Raw genomic sequence first — 20,347 nt, 5'->3', positions numbered from 1 at the left:
GAGCCCTCCGGCCGGGCAGCGCGGGGTTGGGGCCGGCGCGGAGCGGGGACGGACGCCCGGCAGCCCGCGCCCCTTCCCGGCTCCAGAGGCGCGCACGGACGGGAGTCCGCACGCGGCGGGGCTCCGAAGCCCTAGGAGAGCCGCCGCTGGACTTGATCGGGATTAAACCGTGACCGGCCCACTAAACCATGGATTGCCGAAGAACCATGGCTTGTCGAAATTGGCTCCGTTGGCCCCACACGCTAAGCACAGTTTAGAAGCCGCTGTGGCTGAGCACGTTCGGGAGGCTAAGCCAAAACCTGCTTAGTGCAAGGTGTGAATGGTGCCTGTAGTACACTAAGTAGGAGAATATGAGCCGGTTTATTTTCCTCACCTCTTCATAGACCCTGGCTCAACTAGGTGGCATCATAGCCAGCCTAGCTGATTATAAAAAGCTGAGGAGCATCAGACCAGCCTAGGGTTTGGATGGGAGACCACCAGGAGATCCCCACCCCCTAGGCTAGACTAGAAAAATCCCAGAAGAAAGCTTTGGAAAACCAACAGAACTCCGTGGACATGTCTGCAGAAGTCACCAGGAATCAAACGTGAATAAGACTTCACCAAACATGTACACGTTCCAAATTAATTTGCAATATAAGCACTAATAGGCTATGTCAACCCAAAGAACATGACATGGTTAGAAGTCACATGGGTGAGATGGGTGGTTATATACATTTAATAAATAAATACATTTAATAAAAGCAACGTCAGAGCAATAAGGATCTTTCCAAGCAGATTTATGAAAGAGGAGGAAGGAATTCTGTAGTTCAATATCCGGCCCTGACACAGCCTGATTTATATTTGCAAGAAATGGGTCAGATCCTGGACTATTTGGCTGTGTTTGTTTGCTTGATCAGGCCTTGCAAAACAATGCTGGGAAAAACTGATGAAGATTTGTCCACTTCATCTGGCTGGTACCTTGCCAAAGATTCCATCTATGCCTTAACAGTTCTTAAGATCCTGGCTAAAATATATCTGCTTCACCAAACAGATTTCTTCTTAATTGGGAAATAACATATTCTCCATCCTTTTTTTTTTTCCCCTGCAAAAATTCAGGTGAACAATCTCCCACCCATCAGCACCAGCACATCAAAGAAATAAGATGCATTCTGGCATTAAATAAGATTTAGCACATCCTAAACGGACTAGGAAAGATATCCACTCTCACTCTTCAATACACACAAACATAGCACAGGTTTTTTTAAGTGGTCCCTGTTATTTCAGCTCGGACCTTATCCTTGCAAAAATACAAAGTCATGCTATCTTCCAAGCATGCAATAATCAAGCTATGTCAACAGCCAACACCAAGTTCTTGTAACGGCTAAAATGTGGCTTGGCTGATTCTGCTTTTCTTCCAATTATCTGATCTTACTGAGAAACAGAGTCCAGGATTTCAGTGGAACTGACTTTCAGTGAAGGGAGTATAAAACAACAGCCCAAAGGAATCGTCATCTTCCTTTATCGCCATTTGGGGCATAGCAGGAGGGGAAACACGTTCAAGTCTCCATCTGTACGATCCGGTGGGAGAGCTGGGCGATTAAACAAGGTGTTGTTATTCATTCTGCAGATTAAGAAACAACTGCTACTGAACCAACACTGCACAATTAGGTTAAGGCTGGAGCCAGACAGGCACTGAATAAGCCTTGAATAAGCCAACCCTATTTTAGACTGGCATGATGTTGGAACCCAGCATGTGTGAGTAACTTGTGAGTCACTACATGAGATGGGTGGCTATAAAAATGTGGTAAATAAATAAATAAAACTTATCAGTGAATCCACACTACACACACACACACACACACACCACCACCACCACCAAAATCAGGGCAAATAAATGATTTTTAATTTTTTTATTTTTTTTGGTCCCTTCAAGTCATTGTTGACTCCTGGTGACTGCCTGGACTGGTCCCTGCTGTTTTCTTGGCAAGATTTTTCAGAAATGGTTTGCCATGGCCTGCTTCCTAGGGCTGAGAGAGAGGGACTGGCCCAAGGTCACCCAATCAAAGGTGTGGCCAAAGCAGGACTAGAACTCATAGTCTCCCAGTTTCTAGTCCAATACCTTAACCACTAGACCAAACTGTCTCTACACGAAACTTAACCCCCATTTTGTTGTTCAGTCGTTAAGTCGTGTCCGACTCTACATGACCCCATGAACCATATCACGCCAGGCCTTCCTGTCCTTCACTGCCTCCCTGAGTTTGCTCAGTTTCATGCTCATTGCTTCAGTGATGCTAACTAACCATCTCATCCTCTGCCGTCCTCTTCTCCTTTTGCCTTCAATCTTTCCCAGCATCAGGATCTTTTCCAAGGACTCCTCTCTTCGCATTAGGTGACCAAAGTATCTGAGCTTGAGCTTCATTATCAGTCCTTCCAAAGAGCTTAACCTCCACACCAAACTGTTAAATGAACCATGAATAAACATTGTGCAAACTAGCCAGCATATGGCAATGGAAATGCTAGACGTACTGTAAGAAAACTAGGTTCAAGTCAGGTAGCTTGCTGGATAACCTTGAACTGGTCATTATCCATAGCCTACCTCATACAACTGTAATTTTTTATTATTGTTATTGTTATTAATTATGAATCATAAATAATTCAGAGCAATTCCCATTTCATTGGCTGGGTTGACCCTTGGTGCTCAGTCAAACTAGCCACAATTGCTAGTTTTAACCATGACTCAAAATCAAAGCCAGATGAGCCAACCAACTGGAGCTCTTTTGAGAACCCGAAGGCTGGTTTATGCATGTCCTTAAGCCATCGTGTGTTTGTTCACTTTGGGCTTAGCCTGTTGGGTGGAATCCAGCCAATGGTGGATTATTCAGTAATTCAAAGCCAATTATACCTTCACACACTGTGCAAAGTGGGCAATCAAGCTATGTGCAATGAAATGTGTCCACTCTGTACCCCTGGACCAGTAATGGACTGTACTATCTCTGCATCAATAACTAAATGGCTACAAAAAACACGTGAACAAAGAACCCTATTATTTCACCAGATACATCACGCTAGTGAAAGTTTGCTAGAGAGATACCTTGCCATCAGGAAAAAAAAACTTATCTAAAAAATAACTTCTCTTTTTTAAAAAAGGTCCCAATAAAATGTGCAAAGGCCTTTTTAAACAATGTTCCCAGAGGAACACAAGTGGGTGAGCATTTCTTGGGGATGTTGACCAGAAGGGCTACAGAGAAGAGTTGCAGGACAGAATATGCAGAAGTCCCAAAAGCCAAAATGGCAGCCTAAACAATGAAATCAAAGCCCCGCCCCTTTTAATGGGTGTAACGCATGTAAAAGGGGGGGGGTTCATTTGTACAGTCATGGCTGCCATCTTGACTTTATTGACTCCAGGTGCCCCAGGTTGCAGAAACAAAGAAACAAAACGGAGGGTTCCTGAAATGACCCTTAGCAATCTAGAACAAAACTCATCAAAGAAAGACTTCACCAACTGAGTCAGTATGTTATAGGAGGCCAGCCAGTAAGAGGACAATGAACCAATTCCTCTTCCTTCTTTTTAAAAAATAGCACACATGATTCATTTTTCAGTGAAATTTCAGGCATTTCCACCAGCTCCATTTGTACATACTAAGTACAAGTAGATTTCCAGATCTTTTAGAGAAACAACAGTAGCCATTTCCTTCCTTCCTTCCTTCCTTCCTTCCTTCCTTCCTTCCTTCCTTCCTTCCTTCCTTCCTTCCTTCCTGTGTGTGGCAAGAGTTCCTTGGATTTGTCTCTAGTACAACTCAAAACAAACTATTCAATAGCACAAGTGCCAGGAAAACACACATACACAAAATGGGCACACAGCTTGAAAGAAAATGATCGTCTCATTGGCCACCAGAGGACACTTCCCCCACAAACTTCTGCTGAATTTCTTTGAACAATCCCATGATTGTTTCTGGACAGGAAAAATGAATCAGAAGAGCCAGAGAACCCAGGGGGAGCAATCGAAGTGAACTAAAGGACATGATTCAAGTGAATGAATCAAGTAGGATGAAAAGAGAGTGATGATAACAAGCTATTCATTATGCAACCCAACAGGCTAACGTAGCTGCTGTACTACAGTAGATGAAAGCAGCTGACATGACTTTTGTGTGGTATCATGTACTTCACCCACATTGTGACCTGCTATATGGATTGCAAGTGATTCACAACAGCCTGGCCTGGAGAGCAATAGCTGTCACCAGAGACTAAGTCTTCTGTGTTGAGCATATCAATGGAGAATACAGTAACTGGAGTCAGTATCATATTGTTTTATAGAGACTTCTCCATCCAGATGTGGTCATTTGTGAGAATATCCCTGCTTAGCTATGAAGTTCAGTGGGTGACCTCATATCAACTGTTGGTTGAATTAACATATTACATTAAGCCATGGGTTGGTTGGCTTTGGTTTAGCAAGTTCTGGGAACCACTGTTTAGGCACTATGGCTTGCAAATTATGGTTTATAATACAGTGTCTTGTGCAAAGCCAACCATCAAATCATGGTGCAACACAATATGTGAACCTCATCAAAACGGAGACAAAGAGAAAGGCTTAAGAGAAGTGGAGAGGCTAAGAATTCTGAAGTGGAAAGATGGTGTAGGAATGACATGAAAAGATACAGTAAGTGAGGATCAGGTACAATGAGCTAATTTAGCAAGGGGCAACTTGGTCCCACTGAAGAGCACTTTGTCTGCAGAATTTATTCTTTGTGACCACCATTTCCTACCTGACATTCATTTTAAAAAAATCCCTGGGAAGCTGGCATTAGCTTTTATCCTTATCTTTGATTCCAAGGATGTCTTTAGACCACACATAGGCTCACAGGCAGTCTTAGAAAATAAGGATGAGTGGTTGAAACCCAAGGCTTTGTGTGGGAGTATCTCTACCTGCCCAGAAGAAAAGATAACTGGGTGATGAAGCACATCCTTGCAGGGGAATTCATTTGACTTCTGGTGGTTTTGCAACTGACACCTGGATAGCCGTTCGAGTGGCAATGCCCGCAACAGTTCAAAATGCCAGTGGTGCCCAGTAGCTTCTGCTATAATGGAAACAATCCCTTTGGTGTCCAGGACAGCCTAACATTACACTGTTTCTCCTTTACAGCAAATTAAGATACATTTATTGGCTCAACAGGATTTGGAAAGAATCCTTGTTCTGTATTTTTGTTAACTGTTTGCCTGGAGAACAGATATTTATAGAAAGGAGGGAGGGAAGGAACTTGAGCTATCTTAATCATCCCACCCACCATAGCATTGCCTGCCAAACGTTTCACTGTGCCCACCCCACCCCCAACCACCCAAGAATGGACACATCTGACTAGAAAAGAAAAAATAGCTACCCTTCGTAGCTAAACTGCAGAAGTTCTCCTCTTGCCAGCACTGGTAGACTTGGTCAACAGCACACAAGGCTTAGGAGAAACCAAACGATACAACTGTTTAGCTAAAAATATTGGTGCCTAATTTGCACCTATCACCACAGCCACAAAGCATGCTAAGAGGCTGGTGGGAACAAATCCTAAGCCATGGTTTATTGAATAAATCACCCTTGGGTTCACATGTAACGATGAGCTGAGAGTTACATGAGATGAAATCCTATGTAACTGATTTCAAAACCACAAAGACTGGATTCACACAGGCTGTACCCAAACCAAGCAAGCTTTAAGGTTTGTACAAGATATTTAACTCGGTTTCCAAAAGAGCTGGGTTTCAACATCATATTAAGTAGAAAAACAAACTAAAAAGCTAGTATGACTCAAGCAAACTCAACATGTTGTGCAAATGCATCTGCTCTGTCTTTAACCACTATGTTTAAAAATGTTATGTGAACCATTCCAGTTTTTATGTTAATCCTAAATCTAAGGCATGCCATTATATTTAGGACTTACACCACAGACTGAGTACCCAATCTCCCTATTCCTATTCTAGGAAGACATATCCATGCTTATTTCAAACACAGCAGTAATTCCATATTTTGCATCAATGCCTACTAAGTTAATAGCTGCAAACTTTGTACACATCAGCATCCTCATTTTTGGGGTGATGCACTTCCTTTTTTTTTTTTTAATAGCAGGGGATGTTAGAAGCTTTCAGAAGAAGACAATGAAGGGACCCGGTTGTAAGTGAAGTGAGGCTAAACTTCACTCCCTGGATGTTTTCCCAGTTTCCCCCCCCCCCCTTTTTCTGGCTAGTCCAGTAAATTGAGCCAGTCCTTGGCTTGAAAGGTGCTTGTAACTTCATCCCTTTGTAAGCTGAAAATAACAAGTAGGAGTCAGTGTTTAAGGATTTCTAGGAAGAAGGAATGGAGTGGTGGAGGTCTTCCGGAAGAATAGCTAACTCCATTCAAACATTGCCCACAGTTACAAGTGAGTAACTGAGTACATTCTCAGTGCCATGATGGAGAAAAATGCCCTATTCTGCTCATCAAATGTTACTCCCCTCTGTCTGCGTGTGTGTGTACAAACACACACACAGAGTCTCAAAATTGGCAGTTCCTCCAGAAATTGTTAATACTTACCCACACCTTCACCAGAATCAGAAAAGCTATATTGGCTAGTTTGTGACTCAAACCACACTTAGCCTAGTAGGTTGTGTGAATGAATCCCCTGTGTTCAGTTCCTTGTGTCATGCAGATACAGAAAATTAGGATAATTGGAAAAACTATGGTTCATTTAATCAGGGATAAGTGTGTTACCTGAACCCAGCCAACAACAGCAAAAATTTGAAAATAACAACTGGAACAATAACTATTTATTTAAAATCTCTCTGTCTCTCTCTGTCTGTCTGTCTTTTCTGCCCAGCAGGAAAGCAAATCGCATGTCTAGAAATGATCATATCCTACTTTGGGCAATTATGCCCCACATTAGGATTATTGGAATAAAAAGCAATGCATTTTTATATAAACAATCAAATAATAATTTTCTTGGGCAAAGAAGAGAAGTCTTCTTGTAGGATTAAAAACACATCGAGCAATATTTGGGAAGGAGCAATAGTGCAATTCCAGGTGCCATCCCCAGAAAGGCCATGTCTCCTTCATAGCCCCCTTCACTTCCAAGGGGACTTGAAAACAGGCCACCGAGAGGCTGTTGGCGAGAGGCAGAAGTGAGACATGGAGTCAGTGGCAAAGGAGACTACTGGTCATCAGAGACCAGCTGGAACAGAACCTTGGATAGCTCCCAGTCAACTTTGCTGGCAGAGATTTCTCCTCCTAATGGAGTTGTCCAGGAGCTTGTCAGAAATCCAGCACCATCACCTTCCTGGAGCACCCCTGTAACACCTTGAGATCAAAGGAAATCTTATGCATAGACTTGGGCTCCTAAACAGGGGACAGACTGACCTTTCTCCAAGGACCTTTCCTCAGAGCTTTCTACCACACTTCTGCTTCTGCTAACTCCAAGAACTGAGGGCTATGATACCAAGGTTATCGTGCCATTCGTTAATTCCCAACACATGTAGATGAAGTCATAAAGAAAAGGAAAGCCCAAGTCCACTGCCACGCTCCAGGACATTCACACCTCAAGGAGGAGGAGATGTATGTGTAAAGTGAAAATAAAGGTCATGTCTCCTTCAGGGCATACTCAACTTCTGGTGATTTTATGGACGCATCCATGTAGCTTGCGTGGACACGATAAGGAGAAGGTTTTCCATTACCTTTTCCAACTTCCCAGTCTAGTCTACAGTCCTGAGATTTCCTAGTGGTCTCCCATCCAAGCACTAATTAGCTGTGACCTTTGATCCACCAAGATGAACTCAGTTAAGTTATATACACAGCAATTCCCTGGGATTCAGAATCAGAGGGTGTAATCTGCCCCAGATATTATTTTTGACAAAGATGAATTTCTTAATAATGAAAAAACTCCAGTCAAGGCAGAAAAGATGTAGACCGTGCAACTACATTCCCTTTTTTCACATTTCCTTGTTTCGTTACCAAGCTGTTGCAAGAGCATTGGTGGCACAAAGATGCCGGTCTTCCTCGATTCATAATGAGGTCCAGATTCCATACATGTCCTCCCAGTCTTGTTTCCTGAATTTAGACATTACAAAGTATCATCTCACGTACAGGTCTAAAATTGATTTTAAAAAAAATGTTTACAAACTGTTGCAATCCATACAGGCCCTGGATGGTGTACAATAGTCCCCTATACAATTTTTTTAAACAAAAGAAAATTGAAATAATGATAGCAACCAGATAACCGTGACTGTTGCCTAAACAAAGCTAAAAGCCCAAAGTTCTCTGGAACGGTACCAATGGAACTTGCTTCCTAAACGCCCCCACTTCTCGATTTTAACGGCGTCTTTTCAGGACTGTCAGTTTAGATTCTCAGCAGAAATATCCCCTGTTTTCAAAGACGTCTGAAGGAATCTGGCACCGAGGTGGTACCAAACCTTTCTCTCTTTTGGCACAGGAAAAAAATGCTTCTCGCTCAGCCTGTCTGGCCAAATGGCTGAAGACCTTTGGGAGATTTTCTATAAAATGCCACGTTTCTGGGACACTAGCTTTCAGTGAGCTTTCCTTGGAGTGGGATTTGTTCTGTTTTATTTTTCCTCCTCTTTATTTTCGTACAGATCCTGTTTCCTTCCCTCCCTCCTGGCCTCCCCCGTGCTATTCACACACCCAGTGACCATGTAAGGGTGTAATTTAAATTTTTTAAAAAGGGGTGAGTCGATAGGGTTAGGATAATGAATGAGTCATTTTGCCCAGCTGAAACCACTTCCTGCCAGTTGGACCTACTCTTGGCACACTAAATCCAAACTCTGCCAACAGAGGGACTAGCAGGAACAACAGAAGGAGAAGGTGCACCCATCAAGATGCAATGGGAAGAAAACAGCTAGGTGGGGGGCGGTGCTGGAATTTTCTTCCCCTCCCCAGGGTTTCTCCAAGACCCTTTTTCAGCTGCCGAACATTGTTGGGATAGCTTCCTGATCTAAACCACTCCCTGCAAAAATTATGTTTAGCCCCATTGACAAGAAAATATATACTGTAGAGATGATTCAGCAGACTGGATCTTTGATCCAAATGGTAGCGTCTCGGTTGTATGCCAACACGGTGCCTTTTTCTTTCCTCTGGGAGCAAAGGTATTTTGAATAATGGGAATTATTGTGTTAATTTCATCCACTGATCTTTCTGGTAGCTGAAGAAGCTGTGACTGTGTCTCTGAATTGGAGCAGGGTCTAGGAGAAACCCAGATGAACATAAATATCAGAGTTAAACAAGTTGGAGGATTGAGCCAGTCCCTTGCAATCATATTGCTTTTAAAAAATAGGCCGGTGCAGACAGAATGATTTTTGGAAAGGGAAAGGGAGATTATAAATGTAAGTAGGAACAACTGTTAGTTAGAACTAAAGCAAACCCATTGACTAACTGGATAATCTGCAGTTATTACGCAGCAAAAACGAAAACAAGGCATTTATTGATTTATCCACTATTTAAACACTTGCGTCCAATGCTGGCTCCCATTTTTTAAAGAAGGATGTTGACAAAGTGGATCGCATCCAAAGAGGAGCAACAAAGGTACTATAATAAATTAGTGACCACAAGTAAGAATTCAGTAATGGAAAACTGAGGTCGTACTGTGGCAAAACTGGGAAACAACTTCATGAGAGAGACTCAACAGTAATTCAGAGGAAGGTTAGAGGAGACATGAGGGATGAGTTTATCTGTTTATCTTCATCTGTTTTCTTCTGCAAGCCAATACTTTTGTCTCCTGCTTTTCCCAGTTGAATTCACTTTACATTGTCATTATATGCAGCATGTCCCTATTGTGATTTTATACAGTGTTCTTCAACCTTCGCAACTTTAAGATATGTGGACTTCAACTCCCAGAATTCCCCAGCCAGCATGGCTGGCTGGGGAATTCTGGAAGTTGAAGTCCACATATCTTAAAGTTGCAAAGGTTGAGGAACACTGATTTTATATACCCCACAAAGAGTTCCTTCGTGAGCTTTTCAGGTGCATCCATTGAAACATAAGATTTTCCTTCTTTGCACCTGGTTGAAGGAAGCTATCCACTCTGACCAATTCTACTTCCTGCTTTCATGGTGCAGAATTCATTTTCTCCAATCACATAGGCTGCCCAAATGGATTGCACATACACCATGCACAAAGATGGTTGGCTTAGCTGTAGTTCCCAGAAAAAAATCCATAACTGCTTGGGTGGACAATTCACTAAGCTATGCATTACAGCAAGTCACAATGATGGATTTTTTACTGTAAAAAAATACATTAGGGCTTTTTGCAACATATAAATACATCTCAAAAGTCAAAACAGATTTTGAACATGTATAAAAGAATTGCTCTAGTTAAAAAATGGGAGTAATTATACATTTACATCAAAGCATAATGTAAGATATCAATGAACTGTTGGTCTAATCTGGAGATAATGGCAATTTGGATAATATATTGAACACTCAAACTGTCACTAATCTTTGAAACCTCAAGATTGTTGGTTTCTTATAAATAGATAAGGAATGTTCTTCAGTCTGTTTCTGACATATTCACCAGAATATGGTTCGTGGCTGAGACCAAAATATTCTTTAAAAAAAAATCTATTAAACAGAGAGAAAAATTGAGTTATATTTATGCCAAATGGAATCCTCTAATGTGGTATTGGAGAGTGTCATTATTTAATCTGTCTGAAAATATAGAATCTCAAAATAATGCTTTCAGATCTTGTTCATATTTATAAGCATAGTTCTATTGTATTATTTATATGCACATCTGTGCTGGTCATATGCAATATTTAAGACATAGTAGCCTAACATTAAAATTAAAAAAACACTAGCTTTTCCTTCCTGATTTTTACAGAACTCATCTGGGTGGTATCAGAATGCCAACTTTTAACTGAATCATTCTGCGTATTTTCAAATATGTCTTGGAAAAAAGAGGAGTGGGAACATGGAGAATTTTATTTTTTCAAAGAGAGCTCAGTACATTTGGGGATCAGTCTGTCCCTACAAGATTCCCTGTGAATTGCAGGAGGCAGTTAAAACAGCTTGCTTATCCTGGAATATGATTTTATTTCAGTGGGCTTCTCTGCAGCACAAGCCACTAGAGGGTTGAGGTGTTCTGAATCCAATCCAATCCAGATGCATCAGAGAAGAATTAGCCTCTTATGAAAGGCTGGGGAAAATTTGCAAACAGCCTAGCAAAGAGGCCTTGGCAAGGTTATGAGTTCAAGACCTCTTGGCAACAAGAGTTCACAACAGTCTACAAACCAAAGTGGAAATTGGTTTGGGGAAATTACTTTCCCAAACCTTTTGCCAACCTGCAGTGGAATAGTTATAGTTTAAAGCTGGTGGGAACTCTGGGTTTCTTAATAGCATCGATTTCTTAGCTAAGAGGAAGATGTCATAAAGTGGTAGTAGCACAGACTGAATAACCCAACCTTAAATTTGCTGGATGGATTTAACACTGTATCTGGCTGGAATGGATTTTTCTTCCACTGGAACATAGCAGGTGAGAAAACTATTTCTTTTTCAGCTGTGCTGATGGTTAAACCCCACTTAGATAGTATTTTGCTAGCACCAACTTCATAGGTTCACTCGGTGGTCAAGACTGGATCCATAGTCAAGTTTGGAAAAACGGGAAAAAAATGCATGTAAGTCAGCAAGACTAATTTCAGGATAACAATTAAAAAAAAAAAAGGATGGGTGAAAAACATACAATGGAAGGCAGAAGCTAGGTCTGCACTTAATACTAAGATGTAGTGTGGTTTGTTTGTTGGTGGCTTAGTGTGTTATCCAGCTGTTTAGGTTTAGAGCCATGAGTTATAGCTTGGCATGTTGCATGAATGAAACCAAGGGTAACTGATAGCTAGCTGAGACTTCCTTCCTTCCTTCCTTCCTTCCTTCCTTCCTTCCTTCCTTCCTTCCTTCCTTCCTTCCTTCCTTCCTTCCTTCCTTCCCTCCCTCCCTCCTTTTGGAGGAATGTAAAATGGTGAGATGTATAATGAACGTATAAGTTCCTGCTTTTGCATACCATGCAGGCCAGTGAAACTAACAAAATATTGTTTTCTTTTAAGCTTTGTTAAGTATCTTATTGCTAGTCATTAGCTTCTCAAGAGTCCCTTTGTTCTTCTCCAGAACTGGGCTGTGCTTTATAGCGATGACACTCAGCTTTCTAAAGATTTCTGAGGAGAAAAATCTCTCCTTCATCTGAGAGGCAATTTCATGAAGCTCCTTCTTGAGCGATAACGCCTGTAATCACTTTGGATGAGCTAAGAATTAAATCCCATTTAATGCACCATGTTCTTGGATGTAGAAGTGCATGGTGCCCCATTCGTGTTTTCTGAACAGCCTCTGATCTATTCAAGTGGCAGATCTTGATAGTCCTAAGAAATAAAATTGCTGTTGAAAGGAAATACGATGGAAGTCAACTTGCCATCCAGTAATTGGTGAAAACAAACTTAAGAAGCAAAACTGCTTGTTGTTGAGTGAACGCTCTGCTTGTGGTTTTGAACCCATTTTTGCTAGAGTAGTGCTATTAAATTAATCGTTCAGAGATGTTAGACAAAAAACAGTATGTAAAGATCTCAGTCACTGGATAGTATATCCAGTTATCAAGAGCAACTTCCTGCAGAGTATCCTGTAACCGTTTGGTAAGCTGAGTTTCTGTGTCCATAAAGCTAAGAAATCATGTCAGTTGCATGACTCTGCACTGATATATCTTGGTCATCTGTCCTGCTGGAAGGACGGGCAAGAGAGCTTATCCACAAACTGGAACAATGAAGTGAACTGTGATTCAAATATGTATCAAAATGGTTTTAGAAAGCATCATTTCTAGCTGACTGTGGTGTGCAAACTCAATCAACAAACCTTGGTTAAAGAAACCATCGTTTAGCGCAATGTGTGAACCTAGATTTGAATGTAGACATTTCCATAGCAATGGCTCAGCTGATCATCTTGAAGACTCATTGTAAAGAAAAAAAGGGAACAAAGAAAATTATTGCATATTTCTCCTTCTTTCTACAGAGGAAAAAGTTCCTGCAGAAAAATATTCTTATATATTACCTGCAAAAATATAGAGGTGAAGATCTGAAAAATGGCATTTCCCCCCTTTTTAATTTCATGCTTTTCTCTCCCCATGATGGGTTCCTAAAGGCACTTTCTAAGAAAGAGACTTCTAAGTTCTTTGGACATCTGAACTTGAGACCTACTTTGCATCTCAAGATTAATGGCAGGGAAAGATGGAGAAGGTCACAGTTATGCTTGTTTGCTTTGGTACCCAAGGAGATAAATCAAATCCTCCTCTTCTTTTTTGGTGCTGCTGGAGTTTTTTTGCTACTTCTGCAAACAAAAATCAGCAGGGAGAGTCCACAGAATTTCAGGATGCTAAAAATCTCTTTTCAAGTTCCTCAGGTGGGCCTGAAGTTGTGTGGCCTTCGTAGCAACTGCACACCAACCATAGCAGGCCCAGCTATGCTGGGAAGAGTGATAAAGGCCGATTGTGTGTTGAAGTTGTGTGCAGCATGCCAGCTCAGCTGGGGAGAGGCAGGAGTAGGAGAAGAAAATCAAAATGTCAAAATTCTTGCATGCAAAGAACAGGGTGGAGGAGGGAAAGATTTAAGGGGCGTCAAGGAGGTACAGACGCTTGGATCTACAGTATAAATGCAGCAGCCTTTGGGTGGCAACCAAAAGAGCTTTGCTTCTGGGCATCTGTCGGGCAAACTCCTGCAATGTGCTCATAGCTTTGGCTCTCCTGCACATTGTCAGGTTTCCATAGCACAACAAGAAGCTCCTGAATACTACAGACCTTTCTTCTACTGACGATATGTCTTCGCCAGAACTAGAACTTGATCGTGATTTTGTCCCTTGGAAGTGGTATCTGCTCTGTATTGTGACTCCTAATATGGATTCAGCTGCACACACCACCCTTCTCTGTATTAACATGTTTCTTTAAGGAAACGTGGGATTATCAACCATCCTTTTAATAAATGCATGGATAGAGGAGTAAATGAGATTTGCCTCTTGCTTTAAGGTGGATGCCTTTATTTGGGGAGGTAGTCAAAACCAGCCAACCAACCTTGCATCGGACTTCCCCAGTCTGGGGTTCTGCAGGAATGCTGGCACTGAAGGGTTTCAGAACTTCTCGCCAAGACGGTCCTGCTGGCTGAAAATATTTGCATTCCCCAGATATCTGGTGGGCATCTCTTGGGGGGAAGATGCTTCCCTAATTGTGGAATCAAAGCTCAAAACACAAAGCATAGGCCCTCACATTCAGCAGCAGGTCAGTGCTGCAAAATAAAGTGAAGGAAAAAAAATAATAGAAATCCATAAGATTAGAGATTCACTTGATGCTTAGAACTGAGTTCTGGCATAGATCATTTTGACCTCCACTATATTAAAGTTGTATGAAAGTGATTTAGAACAAGATAGGAAAAGGTGATGAGGCAAATGTTGAACAGTGGAAACAACAAATGCATATCTCTATATATTTGTTGTTAGGATGAACAAAAACATTTAAGTGCCATATTGCCTGAAATTGGGTGAAATAAGAGTCATATGAAAGATGCCTGAATCTTTCTTGTTGAATGGAGAGGGAAGAAACTAATATAAGTGGAATCTCTGAAAATATATTAAATTTAACTGTGCTTGGCTGAGATCTTGAAGCTGTTCCCTAAGAGGTGCTCATACAATATCAGGAAAAATATTACATCTGTCCCTGAAATTGAATCATTTTCTTAATATTCAGAAATAATTAGAACTGCCCAGCATCATCCTGACTTTGTACTTTTCTGAGAAATGTACTTTTCTTGGGGAGATTTAATATTCAATGTTCTACCTTATAGAAATTAGTAATATTCTAGAAATACCTGTAAAAAAATGCCATTGCTGTCAAGTAGGTAAATTGAAGGGAGAGTCCAGCATCTATGGGAGATACAAAGTTGACAAAGATCACCCTAGAAATGAGTGACCAAAATGATACAAAGGGTGGTCCTATCAGAGCAAAATTTAAAACATTAACTCTTTTAAACTTAGCAGAAACAGCAGATAACAGGAGCACGAGAAAGACTGATAAAGTGATATAGACATGAATGAAGGTTGCTAGAATGATCATTTTGATTACAAAGAGGGACCTAAGAAAGAGGGACGTGTTATAAAATTCTAAAATAAAATTATCAGAATATTTGGATGAGCATCCTCCAAGAAAGCTGTATGGGAGGAGAGACTGGACAGGAAAAAAATAAATCGAAATACGGATTACCTTCAGCATCGCAATGGGATGCAAATGGAATTCATTGATTGGCTTTAGGTGTGGAGAGAGTTCTAGGTTGGGTTCGTTCTAAGCAGGAGTACCTAATGCCTCTTGATTTGCCACTAGACATTCCAGCTATGCCGGAACTTTGAATAAAAGTAAGACTTATTTTCTTAGAAGAGGGTTACGGGGTGAATAGGAGCTTTCAGGAGCTGCAGAGGTAAACATATCCATTTCACTATGTCATCCTTCAGGGACAACTCCCAAAATTCCTCAGTAGGGCCCAAAGGTTGAAGACATGTGGCAAAATGGCCGGGGTTCTGATCATACAGTCATGGCCTTGATTTTTTTTTTTTTTAAACATTCTCTGTGGACACTTCTAGGACTTCCCTCTATGGCAGTGTTTCTCAACCTTGGCTGCTTTCAGATGTGTGGACTTGAACTCCCAGAATTCTTTGCTGGCTGGGGAATTCTGGGAGTTCAAGTCCACACATCTGAAAGTTGCCAAGTTGAGAAACACTGAACTAACTTATTAAAATAAAACAGAATACAACTGAAATAAGCAGCTTATCTACACAAAAAGAACACCTAAGAGCTCTTTCTTGGTAAATTATGGTGAATATTACAGACAGCAAAATAATATTTGGCTACATTCAGTGAGATAGAGTCAAATTGGCTAGAGAGAAATAGGCAAAAATAAAATGAATCTCTGAAATTTATTTATCAAAATAGCATTTGCTACAATCAAAAGCAGAAGAGCACCCCACATAATCATTAAGGCGTAATTCTGGACGTTGGTCTGCTGCTGAATTACCTTTCTTACATTCTTAAGCAGAGATCCATCCAAGTATAAAGATGGCATATGATACAATACATCCTAATGATGATACTAACTTTCTGCTGAAAGGAAGCATTTAACGTTCATCCAGGAAAGAAATACATCAAATATGCCAATTGCACTCAGTTTACATTTCCTGGTATGAATGGACTCTATTATGTTCTGAATTAGGACTTGGAGAATGTCTCCTAAACTGAACAACATGTTTCTTTCTTGTTTAAAAATGGAAAATAATAAAGCACCAATTTTAATCCCATCCCCTATGTATTGGAGCTGTTAAGTTTGAGAGAAAGGTTACCAGCTGGATTCTCTGATCATCTTGGCAGGAGAACCAAGAGCAGGATCTGCCATGAAGTATCCATAATCCAGCAATCAAAAGTATTCTGCTGTGATGTCTATTCACTAGGCTAGAGCAGGGTTCCTCAACCTTGGCAGCTTTAAGACGGGTGGACTTCAACTTCCAGAATCCAGTCAAGGCTGGCTGGGGAATTCTGGAAGTTGAAGTCCACCCGTCTTAAAGTTTCCAAGGTTGAGGAACCCTGGGCTAGAGTAATTATAGTCTTTCCTCTCCCAAGGCATTCTGGGCACTCTAGTTCTGAGACCTTTGTGGAGCTATAGATCTTGAACACATAATGGAAGTTCTTTTCCCAACATTCTTGGGAGCCCCCTGAATCACACATGCTAATTCAGAATTGGATTACTTCTACCTGATGATTTCTTGAGGGTCCTCTGACTTCATCAAACTGCTGTTGCTTCCTTCTACATTCCCTTTATCCATAGCTGACCTCTCTTAGCATTCAAGCTTGGACCTTTGGATCTTCACGCTTGGATCTTCCTGAACTGCTATATCTTGCAATTGTCCCAAAGTTCTATTTAATAGTCGAGTTGAGTGAAGTTTTGATTTGGAGATTCAGTTTGAAGCTGATTCAACTGAATCTCCATGTCCAATAAACTCAGCAGCCAAGAGGAAATTCACATCAAATCATCAGACTGATTTGGATGTTGTTGAAATAATCTGACAATTGATAAGGGCTTTTGCAAATGGATTTAGAAAATAAAATCAATGCAATTCAATGCTTGAAACTGAAGCATTCAATCAAACCTATTTTCTAAATCTATTCAAATTGTTGAATCTGATCCAGATGACAGTGTTAATCAAATGGACAATTCAAACTAAATTATAGACAATATGTACAACCCTATTTGATAATCCCCATAAAACATGGACATCACTGACCCTTAATCTAGCTCCAGTTGTGCGTGATTCATAGTTGCCTATGAATTCAGAGACTTGGCATTTTTGCAAGGTCATATCTGACAACTGAAATATGGGCTGCAAAATTAAGATGTGGTTTATGTCGATGCACTTTTAAAGACTCAGCAAGCAAATCCACTCTTCAGCTTTGCAGAAATATTTAGACAGATAGTAATATCTTCTACTGGTGCTCTCACATCCAACCAGCTCCCACAAGTGCTACCGACTGACAATTTCCAATGAGAGGAAAGAAGAAATTCTTAAATACATGGGGAGTAGTCAAATTATGATTTAATATTTTGCATGAACCCAACCAATATAATAAAACAATCAGTAGACATCATACTATACTTCCAATGTAGGAAAGCTACATTTTACTATGACATTTGTAAGGCATGATTTATTGTTGAGCATGTTTTCAGGAACTACTCTACTTTTTTAAAAAGTAGGGTTCCTGGGTGTTTCCCCATTCATCTTCTCAGCTTATATCCTTGTAAATAAATTGACTGATTGATTGATTGATTTTGTGCCATCAACTCATTTTCAACTCCTAGTGACCACATAGATAGATTTTCTCCATGACAATCTATCCCTAATCTGTTCTTTCAAGTCTCCCAATGGTGCACTCATCGCCACTGGAACTGAGCTATTAATAAATAGATCTTACCACAATATTATTCAATTTCTAAGCCCTCATTGCCTGCAAAGGAGCTACATCTTGACCCTAGCTAAAAGGTTGATCTAGAAGTGGTTAACCTGATTCTCCTCAGACAGCCTGTCCTACCAGAGTTGACCTGTCTGAGACAAGCTTCCCTGGAGAACAACCGGTGGTGCTCATTTTTATGAAGTGAAGAGAGCTGAGGCCAGAAAAAGTTGTCTTTCAGTTATGGCACCACAATCTCCCTAGATGTTTGCTTGACATCGTCAATCATGGCCTTCCAGAAGCTGGTGAAAACCAAGCTTTTCTGAAGGTCCTTTGGAGAGGGAGTGTGACCACTGCTTTATCATTTTTTGTCTATTTGTATTCCTGTATTGTTTGTGCATGGGTTGGGTTGGGTTGGTGTTATTATTAGTGGTAGGGTGACTAGTCTGGGAGGCAAACCACTTCTATTTAGGTATTCTTAGCTGAGAAGTATTTCTGGGAAGAAAGAAGGTCCATGATTCCTTTTCATAGAAGACCATTTGCCCATTTCTACCACAAAAGTCCATTGTGAATTTAGAAAAAGCCTACCTCATTTATAATGGCATTAAAAAAAGAACTTTGTTAATTCATTCAGGAGCCTACACACAGACTGAAGAATTTGTTAACATTCAGCTAGAGTTCTTTGTTGTGAACAACAGCTCTAATTATTCTGATTGTATCGCACAAAATTCCAAAGATTCTTTGGCATGAAAGGCACTGTTGGTAAATCTATTTTCATTTAAACACATGCACACAGCCACACACACACACACGTTGTCTAACTTCTTTGATACTGACCTAATGAGATGCATTCAAAAAGATACATTTTCCTTGTGTCCCAATGTTTTGCATACAAAACTATTTGCATTGATAAGTAAATGCTGGGCTTAGACGAAAGGAATGCAATACCAACAATTATTCTGTTCTGGCAAACAATTTTTATACAGCTGCTGCACCATCTATTTTGAGAAAGTATATTTCTATAGTATGGAATGACTGTGTGGATCCAGAAGATGTGGACAATAGAAGGAATGATGGGGACAGAGGCTTCCGTTCCATGATGCTCCACAGATGCTGGTGCTTTGGAAGAAAACTGCTGCCCGTCAGTCCCCAAAGTCCATTACTTCAGATGCACAAGATGTTACTCTTAACTGGCTGCAGGGAAAGTGGGCTCTCAAAGTTCAGCTCTGCAGTCCTGGAACAATTAATATAGTCAGCTGTTCTCCAGGGGATTCTAGGCCCAACACCATGTGGGAAAGCTGAACTGACTTTCTGACCCCAGGGCTCTTTTGAGCGGGGAAAGGCAGACCCCTGCCTCTTCTCCTCCTTCCCCCAAGGAGGTCCAGCCAGACATGTCATATGACATCATGGGTGTGTGAAGCCCTGCCCTATTCAACTCCATTGCCAGCTTCATGTAAAGGCAAGGAAAACTGTAACTCAATTACATTGTATCTTCTGCCTTAAGCAGGAAGGACAATGGGCTTCCTTCTCGCAACTAGGCATATATTGTAACAGTAACATCTAGTTCTGTCACTGATCCTCATGTAACAATGCAAGACAATGAAGTTTTCATCAAATTCACATTATCCCAACCCTTTCAAGCCTCACCTTCCCTTTTCAAGCGTTCAAACAGGTTGATTTCTTTTCATGTAGGCTCTTTTCTCCTCTCCTTGGATTTTTAAAGGGTTCTTTGGGCTTAAGTACATTCTGCTATACAGGTTAAATTACAAAAAAATCTCTTTTTGGCTGCAAAGCCCCCTGACCTACCCAAAAAAAAAAAAAACCCTAACAACCTACCAACAACATCTCTTAGCAACCAATCTCTTAGCAACAAGGAGTACCTCTATATAAAAAAGATGCTACATAAAGAGTGATCACTACAACTCTTTTCTGATCTTTAAAAGACAGCATCATTAGCAAAGGTAGCTGGCTATAGACGCTAGAATAAGGCAGTGTGGAAAGGACCAGGTAACTTTTACAACTTTTCTGCTTTAATATTTGTTCCTGTGCATGGTGGAATGAAAAATCTATTACATAAAAATAGCAAAGATTTTGTAAGTGATTTTGTAGATGTCTTGATCTCTTTGTGTGCTAGTTTCTCTCTCTCTTTCTCTCCCATCATGGTTCTTACTCAGGAAAGGTCAGATTTTACCTGCTTCGGCTTCAGATCTTTTTAGTTGAAAGCAGAATCAAAAGTTAACTATTTCCATAACTTTTGACTGTTTAGCATTGCAGGGCAGCTAATGGCTTCCTCCAGAGGCGAATTTGTTTCTCTTTTTCATTCATTCATTCTTTCTTTCTTTCTTTTCTCTACACTGCTTTATACATAAAGGAAGAGGCACTGGAGGTCTTTTTTTCTATGCATCT

The sequence above is a fragment of the Python bivittatus genome, unplaced genomic scaffold, assembly GCF_059951505.1.
Source record: "Python bivittatus isolate LINGU-HERP-01145 unplaced genomic scaffold, Pbiv_v1 ctg000530_np1212, whole genome shotgun sequence".
Taxonomy (NCBI): Eukaryota; Metazoa; Chordata; class Lepidosauria; order Squamata; family Pythonidae; genus Python; species Python bivittatus.
Note: the sequence above shows the minus strand (reverse complement) of the source record.